The 20,000-nt window shown below is 43.6% G+C and overlaps 1 pseudogene; it reads left to right on the top strand.

Moving 5' to 3' along the window:
* The window catches only part of LOC136583369 (uncharacterized), a 200,049-nt pseudogene that overhangs the window by 126,912 nt on the left and 53,137 nt on the right, over positions 1-20,000 (top strand).

The raw sequence follows: 20,000 nt of genomic DNA, 5'->3' as shown, positions 1-20,000 counted from the left end.
AGTATTTTAATGTTTTCTGTATTATTGGATACACTAATTGCTTTTATTATTTTTCTAGCAATTGTACAGGTGCCAACATAATACTGTGCCAGATTATCACAAAGTGAAAAAACCTTCGAAAAAACATACCGATTGTCCACATAAGATGTCTGTAACTATTAAAGTAGTGGTAAAACAAAGCAGGTACAGTATTTGGCCTATAGATGTCTAGAAATTTATTAGCCAATAACTTTGTAAACTCCTGTACTTAAGGAAATTGCAGGGTTAATTATTCATTTTTTTCTTCTTTAAAGGTCAACTGATAAGTTCATGCCTGAATACCCCACGGTGGTTAAATTTTCTGGAGCTCACAATCACAGAGTTAAATCAGCAGAGAGCCTGAAGTTTCGGGATGTGGGGCCAGAAGTACGCTTAAAACTTATAGAATTTTTCAAAGCTGGTAATGGCCCAACACATGCTTTAAAACTACATAAACGGGACCTGATGGAGCAATACGATGAAGATTATGAGCGGGTTGCATGTGATGCTGCTCGGTGTCCCTCATTTCGGTCGGTTCAACATTTGTACACTACGCTATTTAAAGAAAAATATGGTGATTTTACAAAAGAAAAGCTTTTGGAGTCAATTGTTTCCAGAGTAGAAGTTTTAAAAAGTGAAGGTATTAAAATTACTTGCAGCACTTTATCAGACGACTTTTGCATTAGTATGTGCACACCTATTATGGAAAGGGTTCACACATTCGAGAGTTCTGGAAGTATTTGCTTTATTGACTCGTCTGGAAATGCCGACCGATACAATTGCAGAATATTCTTAATAATGACTGACAGCTGTGTGGGTAGCCTACCCCTTGGAGTTTTGTTAACAAGCTCCGAGTCCGAGAAAGTACTACTTCATGCTCTTCAAGATTATAAGTTACTTTTAACCGACAGTGCCTTTGGTGGACGAGGAAAACTTGGCCCACTTGTTTTCTTAACAAACGATTCTAAGGCTGAGCAGAATGCTATAAAGAATGTATTCCCCAGTGCCACCATACTTTTATGCATCGTTCATATTTTGCAAGCGGTTTGGCGTTGGTTACTTGACTCTAAGCATGGCATTTCGAAACAGGAAAGACTGGAGAGCTTTGCAAAAATAAGACAACTTCTGTACAGCAGTTCACCAGAGGAATTTGAAGTATTATTGCATAATCTTATTACCTCTGAGCTTTCTCCTGCCCTTCAATTTTATGTTGAAAATCTGTGCCGCCGTCGTGAGCAATGGGCATTATGCTTTCGAAAAGACCTGCCCTGTGGGAATAACACAAACATAACTGAATCTGCCATTCGTGTTCTAAAAGATCAACTCTTTCTACGTAACAGAGCATACAGCGTTGTGCAGCTCTTGCAGTTCCTCATTTCGGATTTAGGCTTGTACTATGAAAGAAAAATTATTAATGTTGTTAGTGGAAGGTCAGAACAATATCTAGAATCCATGGACAAAATTAATGAAAACCAGTGCAAGGATCTTCTAGTAAAAAAAATAGAAAATGGTTTGTATAAAGTCAAGTCAAGAAGAAGTGATGATGTCTGGTACACTGTGGATTTACAGTTAGGTCTGTGTGAATGTTATATAGGCAGAAATGGTGGACCATGCAAACACAAGCATGCAATTACTTTTCAGGAAAATATCAGCTGTCAAAATATACTTGCTGCAAACTCTGAGACCAAGGAACTTCTGTTCTGGGTTGCAACGGGTAATAATAATATTCCCGAAGGTTGGTTTGGATCATTACCTTTCCACAGTCCTCAAAAGTTACAACCACAGGTGGAAGATGATGAGGTAGAAGAACCCGACTTTGAATTGCCTGAATCAGTAGCTACAGTGAATTATTTGGAAGAAACCTGCAGAATGTTGTATGAAATTGTTGATGATCTGATTTGCAGAGAGCAAAAAAATGAATCTGAATATCACGCTGCAATTACAGCTTTTCACAAAAAGTACTTTGCTTTACAAGCTGACTCCTCAATTCTGGCATTCTTGCGTTCCCCTCCAGACAAGATGAGCGGTAAGTAATGGCAGTGGATTCCAGAGAAGAGGGGAGGGGTCATAGAAGAGCAGAGAGGCCTGCGCTGTGGGCCAGCTCTGAGAGGAGGGTGAGGCTGGTGTCACCAGCCCTCCACTACCTCGCCCCCTTTTTCCCTGGCCCACCCTTTGTGGTGGTGAGAATCCCCTCCCTCCCACTTTTTGCTGTCCCCCTGGGTGGGTGGGGTGGAAGGATATAGTTGCCCGCTGATCTGCTCTGGCCCCTCCGTAACCTGTGGTGACCGCTAGCATCATAGTAACATAGTATGTTAGGTCGAATGAAGACAATGTCCATCTAGTTCAGCCTTATTCAACCTCCTTGTTGATCCAGAGGAAGACAAAAAAAACCCAAGAAGCAGAAGCCAATTAGCCCTTCCGGGGAAACAAAATTCCTTCCCGACTCCCTAATGGCAGTCGGACTAATCGTTGGATCAACCTTTCAATAGTTCTCACCTGTCTGTAAGACCCGGATCAACAACCTGCTGCTCACCTAAAATTTATATGCTGTAAAATCCTTCCGCTCTAGAAAGACATCTAGTCCCTTCTTTAACTCCTTTATGGATTTTGCCATCACCACATCCTCAGGCAGAGTTCCACAGTCTCACTGCTCTTACAGTAAAGAACCCTTTTCTGTGTAGGTGACGAAACCTGCTTTCTTCTAGATGTAGAGGATGCCCTCTTGTTACCGACACAGTCCTGGGTATAATCAGTTCATCCTTGTATTGTCTTCTAATGTATTTATACATAGTTATTTGATCACCCCATAGCCATCTTTTTTTTTTTTTCAGGGTTAATAATCCCAATTTTGATAGCCTCTCTGGGTATTCTAGTCCTCCCATTCCATGTATTAATTTAGTTGCCCTTCTTTGAACCCCCTCTAGCACTGTAACATCTTTCCTGAGCACCGGTGTCCAGAACTGTACACCGTATTCTATGTGGGGCCTGACAAGTGCCTTATGTAGTGCAAGAATAATGTTCTCATCCTTCGCCTCTATACCTCTTTTAATGCACCCCAAGACTTTATTTGCTTTAGCATCAGCTGACTGGCATTGACTGCTCCAGTTAAATCTACAGTCCTCTAGTACCGCCAGATCTTTTTCCATCTCACTTTTCCCTAACAGTGCCCCATTTAGTGTATATTGGTGACATCCGTTTCTCCTGGCCATGTGCATACCCATACATTTATCCACATTTAACTTCATTTGCAATTTTTCTGCCCAAGCCACTAGCTTATCTAGGTCTCTTTGTAGCCGTACATTGTTCCCCATTGTATTACTTATCTTGTGTATTTTTGTCATCTGCAAATATTGATATTTTACTGTGCAGCCCCTCTATCAGGTCATTGATAAATATATTGAACAGAATGGGCCTAATACTGAACCCTGTGGCACCCTGCTAGCGACGATGGCCCAATCGAAGTATGAACTGTTTATTACCACCCTCTGTGTTCTATCTCTGAGCCAATTTTTTTACCCAGATACACACGTTTTCACCCAATCCAAGGTGCCTCATTTTTGTATATCAACCTATTATGTGGCACGGTGTCAAATGCTTTAGAGAAGTCCAGATATACGTGAGCAATAGACTCTCCCAGGTCCAGCCTAGAGCTTATTTCATCGTAGAAGCTAAACAGATTGGTCTGACATGATCGACTACCCCCCCCCCCTTCCCTGATGAACCCATGCTGGGGAGACGTTATTCCGTTGTTCTCCTTGAGGTATTCTACGATGGTGTCTGTCAGAAACCCCTCGACTATTTTTGCAGTTACTGAAGTGAGACTTACTGGCCTGTAGTTCCCAAGCTCTCTTTTGGACCCCTTTTTGTATATTGGAACCACATTGGCAATTGGCCAATCCAGTGGTACCACCCCGGTCTTGATAGTATCCATTAAGATTAGAAATAGCGGTCTAGCTATCACATCACTTCGTTCCCTTAGAACCCTTGCGTGTATTCCATCTGGGCCTGGTGATTTATGAGCAGGTTTGGCACACACACACCCTCTTTAACCAGTACCACACTATTTAAAAGGTTTGCCCCCCCCCCTCCCCCTTCCCCATCATCTTCAATGATTTCGCCTGCATTAATTGTTAAAGGGCCAGTGCTCTCAGTGCAAATTCTTTTACTGTGAATATAATTGAAGAATAGTTTAGGGTTATTTTTGCTCTTTGGCAATCAGTCTTTCTGCCTCCTCCTTAGCAATTTTGATCTTTTCTTTGCACATTGTGTTTTTTTGTTTTTTTTCCCTGTAGGATTTTAGCGTTTCTTCGTTGCGTTCTGGTTTTAGTTGTTTTAAGCGCTTTCTTTTTTTCGTTTATTGCCCCTTTTACCGTCTTATCGAGCCACAATGGTTTCCTTTTACTTGCAGTTCTTTTATTTTTAACGGGAATGAACTGTTCACATGAGGTGATTGGGATCTTTTTGAACTTTTCCTATTTTCGCTTGGACTTTTGAAGAAGTTGTCCCAATTAATGTTATCGATAGCAGTTCTAAGCTGATCAAATTTTGCTTTACTAAAGTTTAGTTTATTTGTCGCTCCCTTATATGGCTTCTTCTTGAATGACAGCTGGAAGTTAATTATTTTGTGGTCCCTGTGATCTGGATCATATTTTCCTCCAGCAGGTTTCAGGGTATTCTGTAGCTTCCTAATTGTATAGTGTGCACACATAATGAGAGAATCCAATCCGACACAAGTCATCAGCCTTGAATCTCAACCAGCTCTCTCTGAATTATAATCCTCAGAGCCCTGATTTATTGAAACACATGATACCTGCCCTTTATGGGCGTGCAACAGATTACATCAGTAACATATACATTTTCTTATTCGCTGGGTCATATACAATCCCCCATCTCCCTCAAGTCCAGTGTAGTGTGGACTTTGTCCCCTCAGCATGCGGTCTAGCTGAAGGAATTTCTGTGTACGTGACAAGTCATTGTTTAAGTAGTTTCTGTGTTATTTAAGAAGTTTCTGTGTGGGGGGCAGGGCTGGGGAAACATCCAAGATGAACACAAGCAATACAAATAGCACTGTGATTTAACTCTTTCCTTATGCAGCAGAGCTACACATTAGGCTGAAGTAACAAAACACACATCTTTCACCATGCCATTGTCCAGCAACTACCATAATGAAATTATGCAGTCATTAGCCTCTATAGAGTCAAATCACTACAGCTGCGTAAGGCCTCATGTCCACGGGGAAAATCAGGCCCGCTCCGGATTCTTCATGGAGAATCCGTAGCGGGTCCCTCCTGCCCCGCGGACATGAGGGCTGAAAATAAGAATAAATCAGAATAAACTTACCTCTCGCATGCTCCGGATCCTTCCTTCGCTGCGGCGTCCTCTTCTTTGCGTCGCGGCCGGATCTTTTTTCTTCGGCCCGGCGGATGCGCAGGATGACGTCGGTGACGTGCCCCGCGCATGCGCCGTGCCGAAGAAAAAAGATCCGGCCGCAACGGAGAGAAGATGGCGCGGCGGCGAAGAGAAGAACCGAAGCGGGTGAGTAAACTCCGATTTTTGTCTCCCGCGGATCCGGACGGCTTCCATAGGTTTCAATAGAAGCCCGCGGGAGCCATCCCGCGGGAGACCCGCACGAAAATGGAGCATGGTCCAGTATTTTTCATGCTCCATTTTTAAAAAAATCACTTTTATTGACCATCCGCGGGTATTTATCTACCCGCGGGTGGTCAATGAATCCCTATGGGATGCGGATCCGCGGGCAGGAGAAGAGTTAAAATCTGCTGCGGATTTTAATTCTTCTTTTGCCCGTGGACATGAGGCCTAATACTTCTAGTTCATTACAAATCAATAGACATTTTACGCTGACTAATCATCATGTCTATCACAATCCCCCCTTAAAATGTCTATCCTCTAACCCTCTATCTAATTTTCACAGTTCTCTGCGCATGAGCCTATCACTGGAGCGCGTTGAAGGTTCGATTTAGGGATTTCAAGGGGGTGTAGGACTTGTCCACTCCTTCTGGGGATGCATTCAGCAAACTCATTGTGGGAGCGGCTTTTTCAGCGGCAGTTTCACAGGTCTCTCTGACACGGGATAACACAGCAGACTAGAATGGAAAAGATAATCAGTGCACATACAACCGCGACGTTCAACTGAACCAGGATCCTTTGCCACCGCTCATCCATGGCAAGCACTGGTCCCAAAGGTTAGCTCTTTTTAGTTAGTGCGGTCAGCTTCTTAATGGCAACTGCGTCTTTACCCGCAGGTCACGTGTTGTCTGAGATGTAGGTACAAGTCTCCCCGCAGGTCACGTGTTGTCTGGGATGTAGAGACATCTTACAGACCCCCCCCCCCCCTCCTTTTTAGCTATAATCATATCTAAGGCCATTCTATTTTGAAAAGTCAGTCGAGGTAGGTTCTATTGGTCGACTAGTCCCTATAAGGCATCTCTAGTGTAATTTATAAACCGCTGCTAATTATAATAAACATAATTAATCCAGTCAACATTTTATTTACCATAATGAACAGAAAAAATGGACTCGAATCCAGCTTTAACGTGGGCTCTAATTCTTTTTAAAAAAACTCGTCAGGTACCCCCCTTGGCTGTCCTATAACGTCAATGTACACGTGTAGATCAAAACTACCACCAGGAGTCTCTCTTCTTGCTCTAGTGTAATGTTACAATAATAGTGTGCACAGGTACGCATGGCGTGAGACTCCCTGATCTTCACCCACACCAATGTCCCTCCTGGAGATAGCCCTGAAGGTGGACAGGTCCAGGCCGCCTGCACTGACCCTACACTACCTAGTGACAAGACTGGAAGGAACCGCCGTAGCTATGCAGAAAACAAGGATAGACCAACATGACAGGAAAACCACAGAAAACGGCAGAGTTGGATCGAGATAAAGTAACTATGGGGGGTAACCTCATTGTCCTCAATGCTGTCTGACAGGATGTGGAGGAGCATAAGGGCTTTACTAAGGCACACTCCCCTGCCCAATTACCTTCCAGGCGGGTCCTCCACCTCATGTCTCCAGAAAGCCAGTAAACGTCTCCTAAGGACTGGACCTAATTCTGCATCCATTCCCCTCCTATCGTACCGTAGGAGGAGCAATACCCGTTAGTGAGTTCCCCAAAAATCTCCCTCCACCCTGCCCATTTGCCTGGCAGCTGTAGTTTCCAGGGTAGTCAGTAATACTCTCTCCGGTGCAAAACACTTAAGTAGTTGTAGAGTATTCCTTCTTCTACTTCTCACAAGAAGTGTAATTAGCGGAAATGTTCGTGAAGAGACTAAGAAACCACTCTTCAGCATCTACAGGGAGATTAAGGAGGACCATCCCCGAGTGTAGTCGGGCACTACCGCACATGCAACAGTTAGACTTGTTGCTCCTGTTAGCCTTGTACCTCATCAACTCCAACCAGAGATTCTGGTCCGAGTAGCCAGTCTCTACTGTCGAGGTGTCCTCAAAAGGTCGGGTCGGCTATGATCATCATGTTTGTCAAGGTCTTTATCTTATAGCGGAGGGGGTTAATTATGGGCACGGGACTAAGTGAAGGCCTCCATTTGGGAGCATCTACCATATCCCTTGTTTTAAACTTCCCTAAGGGATCTGTCCTCCCGTACCGGTATGTCCCCAAACTGTAAGTCCCCCCGGGCTTGGATTTCCCATGGTTAGTGTAAAAACCGTATTAAAACCAAGCAACATACTAAGTTCAGCCTTCCAATACCTGCTGTCCTTATTATTCTCAAGGAGGGTTATACGACTAACTAGGGATTTCCCGCTCTTATCTTTCTTATTTAATGCACTTCGTGGTTTATAGGACCAGTCTGTTCCTGTGTTCCATCCCACTGATCCTTAATAACGGCAGTCTTCTCCCCAGACCTTATCAGTGGCGCAAACATATTGTATTCCCCGGGTATATAAGTCATATAACCAGCTGGACTGAGCTAAATCTGGCCTGCGGTGGGATTTTGCGCCTAGACACGGGACCACAACACAATAGTCGAAGGAATATGCGGCTACTTGAGTATTGGACGCGTTATACCAGAAGGTAACCATACCCTCATATCCTTCCGACTAAGGATTCCAGTTGCCACCCTCCTCTCTCACTAGCCCTAAGCGGAGTAATGTCCTCGGTACAACTAAGACTGGTCTCCCGGATCTGAAGCTTTCTTAGAGTATGAATCGTGGATCCAAGTCTTTCGGCTAGTTTCACAGCTGTGGCAGTAGTCAGAAGCGCCTGGTAGGGACCATCAACTCGGGGCTCAAGAGGGTGCTTCCTGAGGAACTTCTTGACACACACCCAATCCCCAGGCTGCAAGATATGTGTCCCAGTGTCTGCCTCTAAGTCTGGAAGAGAACACCTGTGCATAGGCTTTGGTTAGTGCTTTAACAATGGACATCACATACTTAGTCAACATATCAGATTGTAATTGTAACTACTGAGGATAGTAGCAACCTAGCCTTGGGGCTAGCCCAAACAATCTCGGATCCCCCCCTAGGTTCATATCTAACACTGAATAGGGCTATTGGATGACAGTCTTTTCAAAGTAGCCCCATTTTCGGCGTCATTTTAAATATCTTGCTTTTTTTTAGATTAAAAGTATTTTTTATTAAACTTTCCATTTTTTTAACATTTCTTTATAACATTTTTGTATACAACTGGTTCCCCCCCCCCCCCCCCCCCCCCGCCCCCGAGGTCTCTCTCTCAACATTTAGTCCTTTAAATGACTTGTCCCTGTGTATTCACAGTCCATCATAAACAATAGTATCAGTTCCTGAGGTGGACATTTATTCTTTAGTCTTCATGTTGCTTGTCGTCTTTCTGTTTTCTTTTTGGTTCAGGGATAGTTTGTTTTTGTTGCTTACAAGGGGCAGCCATATACCTTTTACTCATTGTCTGGTCTCTCTCTCTCCAATCCCTCCTATCCTGTCCTACCCCATTAGACCTTTCCACTTTATTTTACAGAGTAGCAAACTTGTAATTAACTCTGTCTTGTTTAATAAACTTTATATATACCAAGTACATGCTTCTTAATGTGTAGAAATAATAAAAAAAAGGCATAAAGTCCCCAGTTTACAGGTGGCACCCCACACGGCTCACCATCCCACTCCCTATATGCCTGGTCCGCCATCATTTGTTTGGCTCTGGGCATGTATCCATCTCAGCCATATATCCTATTTTTGGCTGGTCTTGCGTTTGGTGTATATACTCCTTTCCCACGGTAAAATTTGGTTGACCTTGTTTTTGAATTCTCCCAGCGTGGGTGGTTCTTCATCTAACCATCGCTGAGCTATTGTTTTTCTAGCTATGTACAATAATCTGGATATCGCCAGTTTTTAATTTCAATAGTTTTTATTGTGCATCTTGGTAATAACATAATAACATGCAAGTCTTCATACATTGTTCATACAGTGTATTGGTTTACAGTATAACTGACATGTATTTCTTCATACATTTGTTGTACACAAGCTATCAATTTACATTTTAACCAGCATGTATTTCCTCATAAGTTTGTAGCTGGTACATTGCATTGCATTTTAAACTTATTTGTCTAACTTAGGCCGCCTGCACACGAGTGGAAATCCCGCCGCGGGATTTCCGCCGCTGAAAGTTTGCATAGGAGTGCATTAAAATACGCACTCCTATGCAGACGGCCGCGGTTTGGCCGCGCGAAATCTCGCGCGGCAAACAAACCGCGGCATGTCCTAATTTTCTGTGGGGCACGCACTCACCCGGCCGCCAGCTCCGGTCTGCGCATGCGCCGGCTGCGCGGCAGCCGGCACATGAAAGAGCCGGGGCCGCCAGGCGCGGGTGAGTACGCGCTCGTCCCTGCAGGCTCTCTGGTCGGATCGCGCGGCGACAATTCTCGCTGCCGGATCCGACCCGCTCGTCTGCAGGCGGCCTTAACAGTGTGCCTTTACTTATTTATTTCTTTATTTATTTTTAATTAATTAAACTTCGGGGGTTGAGGTGGGGGGGGTGAGGGGTATAGGGGAGGTAACGGAGGAAGTAACGGAGGGGATTGGGGAGAAGTGAAAATACTAGGAGTACGGAGGTGTTGTATTAGGTTTCAACCACAACCTTTTTGTCATTCTATTCTTATCTTAATGGGCCGCCTCTCTGTCCCCCTGGGTATCCTTGCTGTATTTACTCTGGGATTAATCCTTTTTTTCTGCTGTCTGTCCAAGGTTGCCAGATTTCTTTATACTTGTTCATTTTATTTTGTTTTATTGCGTATAGTTTTTCTAGTGTGTTGTGTTCTTCTAGCAACTTTGTGAGATTTTGTATTGTTGGTATTTTTGTAGTTTTCCAGTTTTTGACTATCAGGAATTTCACACACAGGAGCATATGAGTTATGAATTTTCTACTCTGAGGTGGGAACTTTTCGACCTCTAGCAATAAAATCGCAGTTTGGGGTTTTATTTTGATTGTAGTACCCCAAATTATTTGGGTGATTGTAGGAATCGCGTCCCATAATGGTCTGAGGTTCGGGCAGTCCCATATTATATGCCGTAGAGATCCTTTTCCTTCACATCCTCTCCAGCATTTTTCCGGGGCACCCGGAAACATCTGGGCCAACTTTAGAGGGGAATAATACCATCTTGTTATTGTTTTTTGATGAACCTCCAGCAGTTTAGCACTTAAGGTGCACTTAAATGCCCAGTTGCATGTTTTTTCCCAGTAATCTAGTTCATAAGCGTTTTTTTTTTTTATTTTTTTTTTTTTTTTTTTTGTCCTTTTCCCAATTGAGTGTGTATTTTTTTTTTGTTTGTTTGGGTCCCCTTTCGCTTCTCCACTGTGGATTTCATACCATTGTTTGAGTTTATTTTGTGGTAGGTTCTGAGCGTAAAGTAAATTATAGAGACTAAGGGGTAGCGTCAGTGTGAGGTTTTTGTTTCCCGATAAATAACTTTTTATTTGTCTATATTGGAATGAGTCTGCTTGAGTAAGCCGTGTTTTTTCGCACAGTTCGTCGAAGGGCATAATTTTGTCATCTCTCTGGATGTCTGATATAAATTTTATTCCTTTTTGCCTCCAGCTTTTCAGTGAGACATTGGGGATTAAGATTTCCATAGCTTCTATCGGAATTGGTATTTGCCTTCTCGGGATGTGTGGTTTCGTAATTTCAAGGGAGGTTCGCCAAATTCCTATTGATGCTTTAATAGAAGGATGTTCTGGGATTTTTATGTTAGGCTCTATTGCCGCCGCGAGCAGCAATGTGCTAAGGTTCCCCCCCCCCCCCCCCCCCATATGTTTCTCTATCTCTGGCCAGCTAATGCTTTGTGGTGTAGTCCAGGCTCTCAGTTGTGTAATTGTGGCTCTGTAGTATGCTGTGAGGTTGGGGACTCCCATCCCTCCTTTTCCCCTGGAGGTGTAAAGTATTGATGCTGCTATTCTTGGTCTCTTTTTTTTTTTCCAGATGAAGGTCAGCATTTGCCTTTGTAGGGTGTTTAGGAGATTTTGGGGGATGGGCAGTGTCATTGTCCTGAAAATATATAAGATCTTCGGTAAAACCATCATTTTGTAAAGCACAACCCTACCCAGCCATGTGGGTTCTGCTTTTTCATATTTATCTAATTCTTTTTGAAGAGAGGTGGTCAGTGGGCCCAAGTTGATTATTGGCATTTTGCTTAACGGGGTCGCAAGTTTAAGCCCCAGGTATGGGACTTCCTCAGTGTCCCATGAGTATGGGAACTCTGCCTGTATTGTTTGTTTTGTGTTTTTGTTTATCTTTATTCCCAATATTTGGGATTTGTGTGGATTGATTTTATAATATGATACTTGCCCAAAGTTTTTGATATTTTTTGTAATGGCTCTGAGGGAGGTAATTGGGTGGGTCATAATTAGTGCCACGTCGTCGGCAAAGAGGCCGATCTTATGTTGGCGCATCGGGAGGGGGATACCTCTTATCTCCAGGTCCGTTCTTATTTTTTCGGCAAAAGGCTCCATTGTTAGGACGAACAGCAATGGAGATAGGGGACACCCCTGTCGCGTGCCATTAGTTATAGTGAAGCTGTTGGATAGGGATCCATTAGTCAACACTTTGGCTGATGGGGATGAGTATAACGCTTGTATGGCTCTAAGTATGTTCCCCTGAAATCCAAATTTCTCAAGTGTTGCAAACGCGTAGCCCCAATGTATTGTGTCGAACGCCTTCTCTGCATCCAAAGTTAGGAGCAGAGAAGGCGTACGCATCCCCTCCGCCACCGTCAAGAGATCCATAATTCTTCTTGTGCCATCTGATGCCTGTCGGCCCAAAGTGAAGCCGACTTGATCGCTGTGTACCAGGTGGGGAACAAATTTCATTATTCTCTGGGCCAGGATTTTCGCGTATATTTTAGTGTCGCTGTTAAGTAGGGATATTGGCCTGTAATTAGCCGGGAGGGAGTGGTCCTTGTCTGGTTTTGGGATAGTGACCACTGTCGCTTGTAGCATTTCTGTGGGGAGTTTTCCTGTCTCCATGGCTGTGTTAAATGTCTTAGCTAAGTGTATGGACAATTCTTTTCCAAAGAGTTGGTAGTACTCATTAGAATACCCGTCGGGTCCCGGGGCCTTTTCTTTTCTTTAGGGTTTTAATTGTTTGGAGTATTTCCTGGGTAGAGATTGGGGTATTAAGTTTTTCTAGGTGTTCTGTGTTGCGTGTTGGGAGGCTGATATCCTTAAGGTTTTTATATTTGCTATTTCTGGTTGTTATGGTTTTGCTATCTTCTTTTAAGTTATAAAGTTTTGCGTAAAATTTTGCAAATTCCTCTGCTATGCCTTGTGGGCTGTTAATTCTTTGTTTTGTGTCCGAGTTTATGATATAGGGGATTCTAGCTTTTATTCGTTTTTGTTTGACTTTGCGGGCCATGTATTTGCTAAGTTTGTTGTTGTCTGTATAATAAGTAGTTTGAAGTGTTCTGAGATGTTTTTCATGATCTAGCATTAAGTGGTCCCTAAGCTCCTGTCTAGTTCTTAGGAGTCTTCGATGTTTTTCTTCTGTTGGGTTTTGCTGGATAGAGCTCTCTAGTTCCCTTGCTTGGGTGAGTAGTTCCTCTAATTTTTTTCTTTTTTTTTTTTTATGGCGAGAACCTTGCTGAATCATCAGTCCCCTTATTACTGATTTATGCGCGGTCCAGAGTGTATATGGAGTCACCTCTTGTGTGTCATTTATTGCAAAATATTCATGTATTGCATTGCGGATCTGAGAATTGTAAGGGTCAACCTTCATTAGGTAGCTGTTGTTTCGCCAAATTTTTTGGAGATGTTCTTGTTTGGATAATCTCAGGTTTAGGAACACTGGCGCATGATCTGACCATGACGTAGTGCCTATCATGGCAGACCTTGCTCTCGGGAGGAGAAAAAAGTCCGCCAAGAACATATCTATTCTGGTGAATATTTTATGTCTTGTAGAGTAAAAGGTGTACTCTCTTGAATTTGCATTTAGACCTCTATATACATCATATAATTCTTCTCTTAGGATCCATGGGGATAGTGTGGGGGCATTTGCTCTCGCTTTACTGTTGGTATCTAGTGTTTTGTCGATAATTATGTTAAAGTCGCCACACAATAAAAGCTGACCCTTTTGACATCTCTTGACCTTGCGCATAATTTTGTTTAGGAAATTTATTTGGGAGGAATTTGGTGCATATACATTAACCAGCGTCATTGGGCATCCATTAATATCACATATTAGTATAATATATCTCCCTTTTTCATCTATCACTGATTCATGCAATTTGAAATCTATCGAGTCCCCTATTGCTATAAGGACCCCTGCCTTCTTTTTTTCTATGTTGGACATAAATATTTCTGGGTACTTGGGGTGCGTAAATTTAGGGTGTTTTCCTTTTACAAAATGAGTCTCCTGGAGGCAGAGAATATCTGCCCGAGCTTCCATAGCATCTTTCCACAGTGAGGCTCTCTTGTAAGGGGAATTAAGACCCTTAACATTAAGGGACATTAGTTTTGTGTCCATTGTGGAGGTTTTTTACCGTGCTTCAGCAGGGTAGACGTGTCCTTCCTTTCTTCTTGTGGTCGGATGAGGGGTGGGTTTCTTTTCTGGGTTTGTCTTCTTCTGCTTGTTGTGGTAGTGGTTGGGTCAAATTCTGTTTTGAGATCTTCCTCCGTTTCCTGGGGTGTTGGTGAAGAGGGGAGGAAAAACCTAAACGGGGGAAGAAAACTTGTGAAAGTTAGAGCATCGGCTGCCCCTCCTGGATGCAACGTTGTCCACATGGGGGAGCTGGTTTTTCTTGTGGGGGTAAACAGTCCAGCCATTCCTTGGTCTCGGCTAGCGTCGGGTTGTCGTGAAGAGAGTCTGTGGATTATCAAAAACATTTCAACATGTCAAGACACAGTTCTCAGGAGTTATCTCATCTTCTGTTTCAAGGGGGGAAGTGGTCCCTGGCATAATCAGCGATTGGGCACTCTTTCCCATTCTGTATTTAGATGAGTTGGTGCGGTCAGGTTCTGTGGGTTTTCCCGTCTCTTATAATGATCAATTTGGGCGGGAAGCCCCATTTGTATAAGATCTTGTTTTCTCGTAGTGTTTGTGTGGTACTTCTAAATTTTTTTCTGTTTTGCAGGGTAGCTTGAGAGAGGTCTGTGAACATTTTTATCTGTTCATATGGCGCAGGGAGATTTGCCTTCTTCCTCACTGCGTAGAGTAGAGCTTCTTTTACGTGGAAGATATGAATTCTTATGATTGTGTGATCTGGATTATGATTTTCTGCAGCAGGCTTTGGGGTATTTTGCCGCTTCCGAATTATATCGTGTGCACACATCGTCGACCAGAATCAGACACAAATGCTGGTCTAAAACCGGGAGAGTCTCTACAATGTGTAGAGGCTCAGGCTTTTTATTATAACACATGACAACCGCCCTTCAATGGGCGTGCAACAGATTACATCAGTAACATATGAGATTCTCATTCGTCGGATCATATAGCATCCCCCACCTCTCTGCCCACCCTCTCCAAATGCTGATGTAGTATGGACTTTTGTCCTAGCTGAAGTCAGCTCCGTGTAGTGATGAATCATTGTTTAACTAGCTTGTGTGAAGGAGTGGAAGGGGGCTAGGTAAACACTCAGTGTTGGACACAGGATATACACAACACTATGGCCCTTTAACTCTTAGAGGCTGGTTGTGCAACTTGTGTAACTTCTATGTACTTAACTAACATTACATCAGACATCCATTGTCTAGCAAATACTATGATTAGATTGTGTGTGTGTCCTTTAAACTCCTGAGCTAAAAGTCATTACAACAGCAAAATACATTTGGGTTATATTAATCGATAGACATTTTATACCAAAATAATCATCATGTCTATCACATGTGTCCCTGGGCACGTGGTCAGGGATCGCTATCGGGCGGAGGAGTCTGTGCGCCCTGTCTGATTCTTTCCTCTTCTGAGGTGTTTGGAAGGATGTGTTTTATTAACTTCTGGATATATTCTTTCAGTTCGGACTGGGGAACTGTTTCAGCTATTCCTCTTATTTTCAAATTATTTCGCCGGTTCCTGTCCTCAATGTCTGCTACTTTGCTTTTTAAGGCTTCAATTTCCTCTTCTACGCTGTAGTGCGCATCTATGAGGTCGTTGTGGGAAGAGGTGAACTCGGCAAATTTATTTTCAATGTGGTCTACTCTTGTACCCAGGTCAGATATTGAGGAGTTAAGGGCTGCTGTTACAGATAGTAAGTCCTTTTGCAGGGACCCCCTTAGTGCTACTATCATCTGCTTTATAAATATTTCAGATGCTGCTTGTTCTGTGCAGCTCATGCTCTGAATAGGGTCTTCAGCATCTCCAGGGTCTGAGGCTGATTCGCTGTTTTATATGGACTGGGGCTCTTGTTCTGGGGAATGCAGGGTGCTGTGAGCATTTGGATCTGCTGCCCCTTGTTGTTTATACTTAGGGGGCGCGGGAAGTCTCTTCCCTGTGGACGCCTCAGGCGCCATCTTGGCGTGTCCTGCCTGCCTTTCTGCAGCTCTAGTGAGGGGGCTTGATGGTGAGGGAGTGACGGAGGGTCCCTTACCTTTTCCCCTTTGCAGCCCGGTCTCCTTGTTCGCCGCTCCGGCGGGGGTCTGCTGCTCCTGCTTGTCAGCGTCTCCTTCCTCTCCTGCTGTGTCGCTCGTGCGGGTCGTGAAGAAGGCGGTAAGCCGCTGCGGCCCCGTTTTTGTCTTCCTCCGTGCTGCCATCTGTGTCAGACCTTTTTCTTTTGTGCTTGCCTCCTCGTCTCTCTTCTTTTTGTCGCTTGCTGTCGCTTGTAATAGCCGGGACCTGCGGAGCTCAGAGAAGTGCAACTGCTCCGGTCTCCATCTAGGCCACGCCCCGATATCGCCAGTTTTTCATGGTCATCTAGCGGTAGGTCTTGTGTATATCCCAGAATGCACACGTATGGTGTAAAGTCCATACGTATGCCAAATGCCGCGTTTATTGCATTTCTTACTTTCACCCAATATCTATGTAATTTCGGACATCTCCATAGCATGTGGATTAGGTCCGCTGTGTGGGTTTTGCACCTTACACATATCGGAGAGGTTCTTATTCCTATATTGTACAAGAAGGCCGGAGTGCGGTACACTCTGTGAATTAGGAATATTTGCGAGACTCTGTGTGACTCGCTCAGTGATATCTTAGGTGTCATTTGTAGGATTTCCTCCCAGTGCGACTCCTCAATGGGCCCTATGTCTGCTTCCCATTTTGCTTTTGTTGGTATCGGGTTGCGTGCATTAACCGTGTCTTGTATGTGGGAGTATAATACAGATATTTTCCCCGCTGTGGTGGTGGCATTCCCTATTATGTCCGCTACTATATTTGTTGTCACTGTTATTTCCTCCGAGTTTTTTTCCGCTTGTATAGCGTGTCTAAGCTGTAGATATTTGTAAAAGTCACTATTGGGAATGTCATAGTTCTGTCTTAGCTGCTCAAGGGTTTTCAGCTCTCCCCCCTCCAGTATCTGGGCCATTCTCCTAACTCCCCTGTCTTTCCACCCTTGGAAACCTTGTAGTTTATTGATTTCTGGTAGGTATGGGTTATTCCATATGGGGGTATGCTGTGTGCAGCTTTTTATATCAAGCATGTTTCTGGTCTTCCACCATACTTTGTGTCAGTGATAACGTGGGAGCATTTTGACCTTTTTTTTTTTTTTCAAACGCTCCGCGCTCCAGAGTTTCAAACAGGTGCGACCCGGTAAAAAGATTTTTAAGGATTCTGAAACTGGCGTCTTGTGTTTCCTCTGTCTCCCATCCCCTGAGATGTTGCAGCTGGGAGGCCATGAAGTATGAGAACGGGTTGGGCAAGGCTAGTCCGCCCTTTTCCTTTGGATTGTATAGTAGTTCCAGTTTTATCCTAGGTGCCTTCCCTCCCCATATGAGTTCTCTAAACAGTCCCTTGGCCTTGTGGAAGAATTTTTGTGTTATCCAGTGCGGGGAGTTGTGTATTAGATATAGCAATTGTGGCATCCATATCATTTTTATAAGGTTCACTCTTCCTATGATTGTCATGGGTAGTTTGCGCCATATGTGGAGTTTTTGTTTCCATTTTTCCATAAGTGGTTCTAGGTTTATTTTCCTGTACTCACTAACCTTTTTTGTAATTTTAACTCCCAGATATTTAATTGTTGGGGGTGCATTTCAGGGTTATTTCTCTATTAGCGATTTGCATTTCTGGGGTGTCTATTGGTAGTATTTCGGATTTAGTCCAATTGATGGTGAGTCCCAAGAATGCTCCGAATTCTTTTATTACGTGCATCGTGGTTTTCAGAGTTTTCCCCATCCCCTAGGAATAGTAGCATGTCATCCGCATACAAGGCGATTTTCTCCTCCATATTTCCTCTACGGAATCCCACTATTCCCTGATGTGATCAAATTTTACACGCTAGGGGCTCTATTGCTAGTGCAAACAGGAGTGGCGATAGTGGGCACCCCTGCCTTGTCCCTCTATGTAATGGGAATGCCTCTGAGGACATCCCCCCCTGTTGATGGACACATCCGCCTCCACTCTAGCATATAGAAGTTTTACCTGTCTCACAAATATTGGGCCACATCCCATTTTTTCTAATACCTTCCACAGGTATTGCCACTCGACGCTATCAAACGTCTTGGCCGCGTCTAATGAGCATATGATTTTACCTCCGGTGTTGTCTATGGGTATTTGTAGGTTTAGGAATACCCTACGGATATTTGGTGCCGTTGACCTTGCTGGTATAAACCCGCTCTGGTCCGGGTGCACCAGGGTGGATGTCACTCTTGATAACCGATTGGCTAAAATTTTAGCTATAATTTTAACGTCTGCATTTAATAACGATATTGGCCTATACGAGTCCATCAACAGGGGGTCCTTTTCCGGTTTTAACAGAATTATTATTTTTGCTTTTCGCATTGTCCGTGGTAGTTCCCCTTTCTGTTCCGCCTCCGCCATTGTCTCTAGAAGTTGTTGTAATAGTATATCTGCATGTTTGTAAAATTCTATTGGGAAACCGTCCTCCCCTGGGGCCTTATTTTGCATGTCTTTTACCGCCTCTTGCATCTCCTCCAAGTCTATTGGTGCATCTAGGAACTCTCTGCTCCTCCGTCAATCTGTGTGTTATTATGTCCGCCAAGTATTCCTCAATTTGTTCTATCGTTTTATCCAGTTTCGAGGAGTACAGGGAGGAGTAGAATTCCCACGCGGTCTCTTATGGATGTTGCATCTGACAATCTCGCCTTGTGTGTCTTTTAGTTTAATGATATATGTGGAGCTAGTTTGTGCTCGGGCCATAACTGCCAGCATATGTCCCGTTCTTTCTCCCTCTTCGTAATATGCCTGTTTCCGGAATCCATTTTTAGTGGCTGCTGTGTCTAGTGAGTATTTGTTAAGGGCCTCTTGGGCTTGTTTCCATAGATTGAGTGTTGTTATAGTTTTCTCTTTTATGTAGTTTTCTTCCGTTTCTTTTAATTTTTCCCGTAATTTTTGACCTCTCTCTATGTCCCTTCTTTGCCTGGGTGATTTGTTGTATGTATACCCCCCTCATATGCCTTCATGGCCTCCCAGCAGACTGTCATACTTGTAGTATCTTTGTTTAGGGCAAAGTATTCCTCTAGTGTTTTCACGTTTTCCTTGTTTAATATATTCAGCCAATGCGGGTTCAAGTTCCATCTCTTTTGGGAATGACTATCCGTGTTACTGTGCTGTAGGTCCAGTCGTAGTATGGAATGGTCAGATATAACTCTTGGTAGGTATTCTATCAAGGTTATATCCCTGTATATCTGAATATTCCCCACTGCTAGGTCTATTCTAGATAAACATTGATGTGTAGTTGAGTAACAGGAGTATTGATTATGTGTGGGGTACCGTGTTCTCCATATATCTATCAATGATATTTCATTTATTAATTTACCTAGTGATGTCAGGTCCCTTTCTTCGTTTACGTTTCCTGCTTGTAGTCTGTCCTGTGTAGGGTTAATGACCGAATTAAAGTCCCCTATTATAAGGACTGGGATGTCCGGTTTATCTGCTATGAATCCTATTGCCGCATTATCATGTTATTATATGGTGGCGGGATGTATACTGAAGCTATAATGCATGTGTAATTGTAGATTCTACAGTGTAGGCATATAAAGCAGCCTTCTGGATCGATTTTTCGTGATAGGCATTTAAACGGTATGTTTCTGTGTACCATTATGCTGACCCCCCTGGAATACCTCGTGTGTGTGGAGTGGAAGCTCTTTCCCATCCCCCCTACTTTAAGCGTGTCTGTGTTTTTCTTTTCATAGATGTGTCTCCTGCAAACAAATAATAGCCGGACCTTGCTCCTTGATGGCTTGTAATATTGCTGATCGTTTTGTCTGGTCACTCATGCCTCTCACATTCCACGAGACAATCCTGACCATACTACTCATTTTCCTTATTTTTTACCTTCCTCAGGGTTACTATTTTCTGAGCGTTACCACCCCCCTTTTTGTTTTTGTTAGTGAGTCGCACTGGGAGGGTCCATATCTCTGTATGTGTCTCGCCCG

The sequence above is a fragment of the Eleutherodactylus coqui genome, chromosome 1, assembly GCF_035609145.1.
Source record: "Eleutherodactylus coqui strain aEleCoq1 chromosome 1, aEleCoq1.hap1, whole genome shotgun sequence".
NCBI lineage: Eukaryota > Metazoa > Chordata > Amphibia > Anura > Eleutherodactylidae > Eleutherodactylus > Eleutherodactylus coqui.
Note: the sequence above shows the minus strand (reverse complement) of the source record. Positions and strands in the feature narration are given on the sequence as shown.